The sequence below is a fragment of the Lutra lutra genome, chromosome X (assembly GCF_902655055.1).
Source record: "Lutra lutra chromosome X, mLutLut1.2, whole genome shotgun sequence".
Lineage (NCBI taxonomy): Eukaryota > Metazoa > Chordata > Mammalia > Carnivora > Mustelidae > Lutra > Lutra lutra.
In genome coordinates, this window is record NC_062296.1 from 44,192,454 (window position 1) to 44,204,291 (window position 11,838).

The following is an 11,838-nucleotide window of genomic DNA, read 5'->3' on the forward strand; positions in this document are numbered from 1 at the left end:
TGTATCTTGCTGTCACTGCTTATTAATATCAAGAGTTTTTTTGTCAATCATTTGGATTTCTTACATAGACAGTCATGTCATCTGTAAACAATGGTAGTTTTATTTCTTCCTTCCCAATCAGTATACCTTTTATATCCTCTTGTCTTACTGCAATCACTAGAACTTCTGTACAATTTGAAAAGGAATGGTGAGAGGTGACATCTTTGCCTTGTTCCTGATCTTTGTGGAAAAGTTTTTAGCTTCTCACAATTAAATATGATGTTAGTTGTAGGTTTTTTAATAGATGTTTTTATTGAATTGCCCTTTATTCCTAATTTTCTGACAGTTTTTATCATGAGTGGTTGTTGGATGTGGTCAAATGTTCTGCATTTATTGATACAGCTTGATTTTTCTTTTTCAGCCTGTTGCTATGATGGTTTACATGAATTGATTTTTGGATGTTGAACCAGCCTTGTATACCTGGGATAAATCCCACTTGGCCATTGTGTAAAATTCTACATATGCATTGTTGGATTCAACTTGATATTTTGTTGAGGAGTTTTACAACTCCACAGTTGAGAATAGTGGTCCATATTTTTTTTTTTTCTTGGATTGTCTTTGGTATTTGTATTAGGGTGTTGCAGACCTCTAGAATGAGTTAAGACATATTCTTTCTGGGGACGCCTGGGTGGCTCGGTTGGTTGGATGACTGCGTTCAGCTCAGGTCATGATCCCCGAGTCCTGGGATCAAGTCCCGCATTGGGCTCCCAGCTCCATGAGGAGTCTGCTTCTCCCTCTGACCTTCTCCTCACTCATGCTCTCTCTCACTGTCTCTCTCTCAAATAAATAAATAAAATCTTTTTTTTTTAAAAAAAGACATATTCCTTCTGCTTCTTTCTTCCATAAAAGATCATAGAGAATTGGTATGATTTTTTCTTTTATTTATTTATTTATTTTTTAAAAAGATTTTATTTATTTATTTGACAGATCACAAGTAGGCAGAGAGGCAGGCAGAGGAAGAGAGAGGAGGAAACAGGCTCCCTGCTCAACAGAAAGCCCGATGTGGGGCTCGATCGCAGGACCCTGGGATCATGACCTGAGCCGAAGGCAGAGGCTTTAACCCACTGAGCCACCCAGGTGCCCCTTTTCTTTTAATGTTTGATAGAATTCACCAGTGAACTCATCTGGGCCTGGTGCCCTCTGATTTGAAATGTTATGAATTATTAATTTAATTTCTTTAATAAATATATGGTGATCCAAATTGGCTATTTTTTCTTGTGTAATTTTAGCTATTTTGATTAAAAAAAAAAGATTTTATTTATTCATTCATGAGAGACAGAAAGGCAGAGGCAGGCTCCTTATGGAACAGGAAGTCCAATGCGGGACTCAATCCCAAGACCCCGGGAATCATGACCTGAGCTGAAGGCAGATGCTTAGCCAACTGAGCCACCCAGGCTCCCTGGCTATTGCTTTTTTTAAAGGAAAATCCCTTCTACTTTATCTTCCAGTATTTTGCTTAAATTGTCTAGCTTTACAAAAATTTATATTTTTGTTATTTATTATTTTCCATAGGATCCTACTCTTATTCTATGGATTCAAAAAAATTTTTTTTAATTCTCTAAGGATATTAATTTTAGCTTTTAAAAAGACTCTTTTCTAATGAAAAAGAATCACTTGGATAACCTCTCTCTCTCCCTCTCTTTCTCTCCTCATCTTTCTCTCTCTCTCTCTCCACACACACATACACAGAATGAGAGAAAGAGAGAGAGAATAAGAATTCAATAGAATGGTAGAATATAAAGTTAATTTGTCAATCAATATATTTTACTATATATAAGCAATCCATAGGAAGATACAATGGAATAGATCCTTTTTGCGACCAAAAAAAGACAAAATGCTTATCAAAAAATGTATAAAGCATATGAAGAAGACACGAAAAGACAGAAGTATATCTGAACAAATGGGAAGATATACTCTATCTGTGGACAGGGAAAATTCACATTGTAAAGTTATTAATTCTTTTTAAGTTGATTTATAAATGTAATGCAATCCTAACAAAAATGTCAATAATATTTTTCTCTTGAAGGGAATTCTAATGTTCATATGGAAAATAAGCAGGTAAAAATAACCGAGAATCTTTGAAAAAGAAAAATAAAAAACTGAAAAGATTGTAAAGCTTCAAAAGTTAAAAAAGTGTAGTATTGGTGACTGAATAGATGGTACAGAAATAGTCCAGAAATAGACTAAAATAGATATAGGAATTTACTGTAGGACATCTCATCATTATAGTATAGATGGAATTTTTAATAAATGATGCTGGAAAAAGACAAAGTTGGATTCATACCTCATGCCACATAGCAGGCTAAACTCCAAATGTATCAATGATTTAAATTTAAAGAGAAATGAAACCACAAAAGTACCAAAAGAAAACATGGATGAATTCCTTTATAATCTTGGAGTGGAAGAAGGTCTTTTTAACTGTGACTCAAAATCCAGAAGACATTTTGTAAAAAGATTGAGAAATTTGATCAATTAAAAAACAGTTCTTTATTGGAAAAATCTTTGTAAGTGAAGTAAAAAAAAAAAAACCAAGAAAAACAAAGAAAATATTTGCAATTCATATCACAGAAAAAGAATTTCTCTTTCATAGAAATTGAAAAGGAACAGACAAACAATTCTATAAAAAAATTGTCATAGGACATGAATAGACATTTTAAAGAAATGCAAGGATCCCTTAAAAATATAAAAATATACCCAACTTCACTCACAATCAGAGATACTAAAATAAAATCTTTTCTGAAATACCAATCCTTGACTATTTTGGGGGTCTCTTGAGATGCTATATAAATTTTAAAATGCATATTTCTATTTCTGAAAAAAAGTCATTGATATTTCAATAAGGATTGCATAGAACCTGTAAATCACTTTGAGTAGTATTGACATGTTAACAATATTAAGTCTTTCAACCCATGAACACAGAAGTCTGTCAATTAATTTGCATTTCTTTAATTTCTTTTCACATCATTTTGTAGTTGTCAGTTGTAGAAGACTTTCACCTTCTTGGTTAAGTTTATTCCTAAATATTTTATTTTTTTTCATGCTATTTGTAAATGGGATTGCTTTCATATACTTTTCAGATTGTTTATCATTAGTGTATAGAAAAGCAACTGATTTTTTGTGTGTGGTTTTATATCCTGCACTTTTGCTAAATTCATTTATCCTTACAGACTTCTAGCTATATGCCTTTAGCATGTTAATCTTCTGTGCCTCAGTTTCCTCATCTGTAAAATGAGAATAATGATAGTATTTAATTCATAGGCTTAATGTGAGTCTTATATGAGGTAATCCATATAAGCACTTAGTACAGCATCTGACTCATAGTACTCACTCAGTAAATGTTCAATATTACATTTAAAATTTACATTTAAATTATACATTTTAAAATATACATTTAAAATATACATTTTAAGTTTTATAGAAAAATGTAAGTAGGACATAAAACTATATTTTCACAAGTATCATTGCTTCAGATGAAGCAAGGTAAAGAAAATTAATTGATTTAAAGAAAAATCTTAAGTGAACAAGAATATAGGTTGTAACAGGACATGGCAAAAATTGGGAATGTGGTAGATGACTGAAGTTTGGAAAGCTGTAGTCCATCCCAAAGATCTCTACCTCTTGAAAGCAATGAACTGTGAAGCTTTAAAATCAGGTTTTCTCCCTTCTTTATTTATGTTTCAACCAGCTTAGTGCTAAGTTTTTAAAAAAGATTTTATTATTTATTTATTTGAGAGAAACAGACAGAGAGAGAGAAAGTGAAAGCAAGCATGAGTCAGAAGAGAGAGGTACAAGGAGAGGGAGAAGCAAACACTGCCAAGCAAGGAGCCTGATGTGGGGCTCAATCCCAGGACCCTGGGATCATGACATAAGCAGGTGGCAGACCCTTAACCGACTAAGCTACCCAAGTGCCCCAAAGAAAAGTGCTAAGTTTTTAACAGAGCTTCTTCTTCCTCAATCATTTGATATAAGAGCTGGCTTACTAGAAAACACATTTGAACTGAGAATAAAGCTAGAAACCCTTGAGTATAACCGCCTCCATACTACATCCCAAAACACAGAGAGACTGAGAGAGATGTGCTTACACTGAGAGGAGGAGCATTTTGCTTCCTTGATGTTTGATGTGGACAATGTTGAAGCTTTTAAAGTACTCTGAGACCCCCGACTGGATTAGTATAAGAAAGTGGGTTAGGGTCAAGGCTTCAGGTAAAAACAGTAAGAATGAGGCAGGAGTGGGGAGTATGGTGTTCAGAGAGTAGATAGAGATGAGTGACAAACAGAAAGGGGAGGTGGGAGATAAACAAACAAACAAACAAACAAACCTGTGCTTAATTACCTTTAACTATTTGTTCCTGGAGAGTTTTAACTGTGTCTGAATAGTTGGGACCTGTTCTATACTTATGATGTGAAAAGGCCCATCTCATCACTAATGTGAGGCTCTGCTCTCCTGCCCAGCACACTCCTGACTGATGGATGTCATCTTTTGAAAGTAGCTGAGTTTTGTGCCTGGTAACTTTATGTTAGTGAAATGCTCCTAAACTGAGTTATTTATGAACCACAGTTGTAATTTTTGCCATATATGCCTACCATCTACACAGAAATAATTAACATTTCTTTTAACTTAATTTTAAATCAGTTCACCTTTAAAAAATTAGCTTTGTCTTAAGCCACAATAGTCTATGAAAACTCGGCCTTAATCAATTGGTTAATTTTTTTCTAATACATATTAAAATAAATGTGTAAGCATCATTCACAAATCACCTACAACCATCTAGTATACTATCAGTGGTATGGGTATAATCCTTAGGAAATACTGTGCTAGTGGAATATATGCTAGGGGAGCAAATGAAGCCTGATACAGTGGCTTGTTAACTAATCACAGGGAGTTCTGATTATCTGGGAGAAACTGGTATCAGAAAAAGGCACTGAAAGTGAATGTATATGAAATAAGGGACATTTCATGATGAATAGCGGAAAAATAAAAGGTTTTATTGGGATTTTAGTTTAAAAGTGAAACAATTATGAAAAGAAGTTTATCTTACATTTAACTTAATTCAGATTCAAATTAAACTATTTTCCAATTCTTAAAACAAAGAATAAATTTTTCCTTTTTAGGGTATAATTTTCTGACGAAATTATGTAATAGTATTATCATAATATCCTTCAATTCACATTTGACTTTCATTAAAGGGTCATTTTTGCAAAAAATGCAGTTTGAGAGCTGCATCATTTTTTCCAGGGAACTCTCTTAAGCTTTTGTTATTCAAATAATTCTCTTTTGAAATGTCAATGCTATCATCATCCTTGTCCATTTTTTTCTCTTCAGTTGTTAACTGATCTAACTTTGCTAGGTCATCATTTGCCAATGACTTTGTGAATTATTTGAGTAGTTCACCAACATCATTTATCTATTTTGTATTTCTACATCTTTTGCAAATTTCTCGATTTCACTTTGAAATTTGGACTGTGCATTGTTTAATATTTGTAATAAATAAACACCTTTGCTGCAATTGTCAGGGATAGATGCTAAAATTAGTCAAGGAGGATGCTTAAACGGGGCCTAATTTTACTATGGTTAGTTCATTTAAGAATATTTTTTGTGTTATGGCAACTTTTGTCCCTACTGTATAAATCTGATAATGAATACTTGGAAAATAATCAGATCTCTGCATGTCCCAATAATTTCCATCTTTATTTAATTAGGACTCTTTTACTGTAGGCAACAGTCAATGATTTCAGTGCCCCAGTGTTACTGATGATATTTTCAACCAGAGAAAGTCAATATTCTGGTTTTAATAATATGCAAGAAAGAAAATTTGTAGTATTGGTGAACCAGATTGACCAAAGACTTTAACCTGAACTGAATCAAACTGTGCCCCATTCAGAACCATTGCAACTGGGCTTGCACTGATTGATTAATAAAGAAAAGGCATTCAGGAAAACACTGTAAGGTTGTTATATCAGGCTGTATAATGTGTCAAGGACTGTGAATGATCTGAGACTTTACTTGCATGCTATTTTCATGGATACTTGTAGAAGATAGGAGAATCCTGGGTCAGAGATGAAGGACATCACTATTCATTGCACAGCAAGCAGCATGAACTTCATGTTCATATCAGATCCCCCTTGTCTTCCCTACCCCTCCCTTCCCACAGAGTGATATAGAGGGGCCTGGATTAAAGCTGTGTGCAAAGTGGGTTTGCATCACAGCTGAGGAATCCTGCATTTAGGGAACCTGAATCTTTTATATTAAACCATTCAGCTTTTGCTTTAGATGGAAACATTTTTATTATATTAGTGGTTTTAATCACCTTCTCTTCACCCCTATTGGTGAGTGAGGGAGTCCTACTCTAGGATTCTGGGATGGTCAAACACATGACACGTGACACTGGATAGATGAGATTGACAACACTTTATTAGTCACATATACTCACAGCCAAGAGGAAGAGAATCCTACATGCCTTGGAAGGCACATAAAGTTGCATACAGGTGCTGAGTTAACAACCAGAGGTGTGGAAGGCAAGTTTTGTAGAATCTACAGGGTGAAGTGCCCCTTGGTTCCTCTGGGAAGATGTGATTGGTTTGTTTGAATAATTCTTCAGGATGGCAGATTACTGATACCCACTATGCAGGGATAAGCAGGAACTGGGTTTCAACCCCTTGATAAGGAGGGTAGTATGGCTAGGGGAGCTTATCTATGAGAGCAGAGTGGGAGGAAAACTTATACTACACCAGACAATAAACAAATCCACCCTTTACTTCAGAAGACACTATTTATATCATTCATGGTTATTTCCTTTATAAACATTCTTGAAAATATGGTCAGTGCCCCTGCTTGCAAGAGATGCAGAAATGGATAATTATCTACCAGCAAAATGTTGACAGCATGGAAGAACAAGTACATTTTGATCATGATAGTAATAAAACTAGGATCAGAAGAAATAAAAACATCTAATGAATCAAAGTCAATAATTTTTTTAAAGATTTTATTTATTTATTTGATAGATCACAAGTAGTCAGAGAGGCAGGCAGAGAGTGGGGTGGGAAGCAGGCTCCCTGCTGAGCAGAGAGCCCGATGCAGGGCTCGATCCCAGTACCCTGAGACCATGACCTGAGCCGAAGGCAGAGGCTTTAACCCACTGAGCCACCCAGGTGCCCCTCAAAGTCAATAATTTTGACAGTTCCTAATATGTGGGATGAGGCTGAACTATGCAAATAAATTTTTCCATTGTATAAAAAACTAGAGTAAAAATGCTGGCGAAGTCATACCCAAATCTCTGTATTCTATTTGACTGTCAACAAATGTCTTTATTTTTTATTTTTTGAAAAGATATTTATTTATTTATTTATTTGAGAGAAAAAGAAAACACATGTGGGGTGGGGGGGAGAGAGAGGGAGAAGCAGACTCCCCACTGAGCAGGAACCCAGGACATGGCTGGATCACAGGACACAGAATCATGACCTGAGCTGAAGTCAGATGCTTAACTGACTGAGCCCCCAGGTGCACCTCGATAGGTGTCTTTAACCATTCCAGGGCTGATACAGTAACCCTAACTTTCTAATTAGTTGAATAAAATCTTAACTCAGGGAAAAATAATAAGTAAAACATATCAGAAACAAATTTAGAAAAGAAAGGACATGAGAAAATTCTGTTATTTTCTCTAAAGCATGAGAATGCAACATGATAATCCACAACAAATTTCCATTCCTAGCTCAAATACTACCTCTTTTGAGAAGTATTTCTCATGTCCCCCATGTAAAATTATTTTTTTAAAGATTTGATTTATTTATTTGACAGAGAGAGAGAGAGATCATAAGTAGGCAGCAGAGAGCCTGATGAGGGGCTTGATCCAAGGACCCATGGATCCAAGGATCATGACCCAAGCCAAAGACAGAGGCCCAACTCACTGATCTACTCAGGTGCCCCTGTAAAATTAATCTTGTCATCTTATGTGAATTGAAAGGATTTTGTTTATAATAATTATTATAACAGCTATTACATTCCCTTGTACTATATGTTTTTTTAAAATATTTATTAACATATAATGTAGTATTAGCCCCAGGGGTACAGGTCTGTGAATTGTCAGACTTACACACTTCACAGCACTCACCATAACACATGCCCTCCCCAATGTCCATAACTTAACCACTCTCTCCCTACCCCTGCCCCCCGGCAAGCCTCAGTTTGTTTTGTGAGATTTAGAGACTCTTATGGTTTGTCTCCCTCCTGGTCCCATCTTGTTTCATTTTTTTTTCCTTTCCTACCCCCCAAGCCCCCCACTTTGCCTCTCAAATTCCTCATATCAGGGAGATCGTATAATAATTGTCTTTCTCTGACTGAGTTATTTTGCTCAACATAATACCCTCTAGTTCCATCCACGTCATTGCAAATGTCAAAATTTCATTTCTTTTGATGGCTGCATAGTATTCCATTATATATATATATATATATATATATATATATATATATATATACCCCACTTCTTCTTTATCCATTCATCTGTTGATGGACATCTAGGTACTTTGCATAGTTTGGCTATTGTGGACATTGCTGCTATAAAGATTTGGGTGCATGTGCCCCTTTGGAACACTACATTTGTATCTTTAGGGTATACACCCAGTAGTGCGATTGCTGGGTCATAGAGTAGCTCTATTTTCAACTTTTTGAGGAATTTCCATGCTGTTTTCCAGAGTGGCTGAACCAGCTTGCATTCCCACCAACAGTGTAGGAGGGTTTCCCTTTCTCCACATCTTCGTCAGCATCTGTCATTTCCTGACTAGTTAATTTTAGCCATTCTGACTGGTGTGAGGTGGTATCTCATTGTGGTTTTGATTTGTATTTTCCTGATACTGAGTGATGTGGAGCACTTTTTCATGTGTCTGTTGGCTATCTGGATGTCTTCTTTGCAGAAATGTCTGTTCATGTCCTCTGCCCATTTCTTGATTGGATTATTTGCTCTTTGAGTGTTAAGTTTGATAGGTTCTTTATAGATTTTGGATACTAACCCTTTATCTGATATGTTGTTTGCAAATATCTTCTCCCATTCTGTAAGTTGTCTTTCGGTTTTGTTGACTGCTGTGCAGAAACTTTTTTTAAAAATATTTTATTTCTTTTCAGCGTAACAGTATTCATTGTTTTTGCACCTCACCCAGTGTTCCATGCAATCCGTGCCCTCTCTAATACCCACCACCTGGTTCCCCCAACCTCCCACCCCCCGCCCCTTCAAAACCCTCAGATTGTTTTTCAGAGTCCATAGTCTCTCATGGTTTACCTCCCCTTCCAATTTCCCTCAATTCCCTTCTCCTCTACATCTCCTCTTGTCCTCCATGCTATTTGTTTTGCTCCACAAATAAGTGAAACTATATGATAATTGATTCTCTGCTTGACTTATTTCACTCAGCATAATCTCTTCCAGTCCCGTCCATGTTGCTACAAAAGTTGGGTATTCATCCTTTCTGATGGAGGCATAATACTCCATAGTGTATATGGACCACATCTTCCTTATCCATTCGTCCGTTGAAGGGCATCTTGGTTCTTTCACAGTTTGGTGACTGCGGCCATTGCTGCTATAAACATTGAGGGTACAGATGGCCTTTCTTTTCACTACATCTGTATCTTTGGGGTAAATCCCCAGTAGTGCAATTGCAGGGTCACAGGGAAGCTCTATTTTTAATTTCTTGAGGAATCACTACACTGTTTTCCAAAGTAGCTGTGCAGAAGCTTTTGATCTTGATGAAGTCCAATAGTTCATTTTTTCCCTTGCTTCCCCTGCCTTTGGCGATGTTTCTAGGAAGATGTTGCTGCGGCTGAGGACGAAGAGGTTGCTGCCTGTGTTCTCCTCAAGGATGTCGATGGATTCCGTTCTCACATTTAGGTCTTTCATCCATTTTGAGTCTATTTTTGTGTGTGGTGAAAGGAAATGGTCCAGTTTCATTCTTCTGTATGTGGCTGTCCAATTTTCCCAACACCATTTGTTGAAGAGACTGTCTTTTTCCATTGGAATTTCTTTCCTGCTTTGTCGAAGATTAGTTGACCATAGAGTTGAGGGTCTATTTCTGGGCTCTGTATTCTGTTCCTCTGATCTATATGTCTGTTTTTGTGCCAGTACCATACTGTCTTGATGATGACAGCTTTGTAATAGAGCTCAAAGTCTGGAATTGTGATGCCACCAACTTTGGCTTTCTTTTTTCAACATTCCTCTGGCTATTCGAAGTCTTTCCTGGTTCCATATACATTTTAGGATTATTTGTTCCATTTCTTTGAAAAAAAAAAAAACGGATGGTATTTTGATAGAGATTGCATTAAATGTGTAAATTGCTTTAGGTAGCGTAGACATTTTCACAATATTTGTTCTTCCAATCCATGAACATGGAACATTTTTCCATTTCTTTGTGTCTTCCTTAATTTCTTTCATGAGTACTTTATAGTTTTCCGAGTACAGATTCTTTTCCTCTTTGGTTAGATTTATTGCTAGGTGTCTTATGGTTTTGGGTGCAATTGTGAATGGGTTTGACTCCTTAATTTCTCTTTCTTCTGTCTTATTGTTAGTGTATAGAAATGCAACTGATTTCTGTGCATTGATTTTATATCCTGACACTTTAGTGAATTCCTGTACAAGTTCTATCAGTTTTGGAGTGGAGTCTTTTGGGTTTTCCACATAAAGTATCATATCTTCTGCAAAGAGTGATAATTTGACTTCTTCTTTTCCTGATTTGGCAGCCTTTAATTTTGTTGTTGTTGTTGTTGTTGTCTGATTGCTGAGGCTAGGACTTCTAGTACTATTTTCAATAGCAGTGGTGATAGTGGACATCCCTGCCGTGTTCCTGACCTTAGTGGAAAAGCTCTCAGTTTTTCTCCATTGAGAATGATATTTGCTGTGGGTTTTTCATAGATGTCTTTGATGATATTGAAGTATGTACCCTCTATCCCTACACTTTGAAGAGTTTTGATCAAGAAAGGATGCTGTACTTTGTCAAATGCTTTTTCAGCATCTATGGAGAGTATCATATGGTTCTTGTTCTTTCTTTTATTAATGTATTGTATCACATTGATTGATTTGCAGATGTTGAGCCAACCTTGCAGCCCTGGAATAAATCCCAGTTGATCATGGAGAATAATCCTTTTAATGTACTGTTGAATCTTATTGGCTAGTATTTTGGTGAGATTTTTCACATCTGTGTTCATCAAGGATAATGGTCTGTAATTCTCTTTTTTGATGGTGTCTTTGTCTGGGTTTTGGATCAAAGTAATGCTGGCCTCATAAAATGAGTTTGGAAGTTTTTCTTCCATTTGTATTTTTTGGAACAGTTTCAGGACAATAGGTATTCATTCTTCTTTAAATGTTTGGTAGAATTCTCCTGGGAAGCCGTCTGGTCCTGGGCTCTTGTTTGTTGGGAGATTTTGGATGACTGCTTCACTATCCTTACCAGTTATGGGTCTGTTCAGGTTTTCTATTTCTTCCTGGTTCAGTTTTGATAGTTTATACATCTCTAGGAATGCATTCATTTCTTTCAGATTGTCAAATTTGCTGGCATATAGTTGTTCATAATATGTTCTTATAATTATTTGCATTTCTTTGGTGCTGGTTGTGATCTCTCCTCTTTCATTCATTATTTTATTTATTTTGGTCCTTTCTCTTTTAATTTGAGAAGTCTGGCCAGGGGTTTATCAATATTATTAACTCTTGCAAAGAACCATTCCTAGTTTCATTGATTTGTTCTCCTGTTGTTTTGTTTTGTTTCTATTTCATTGATTTTTGCTCTGCTCCTCACTATTTCTCTTCTCTTGCTGGGTTTAGGCTT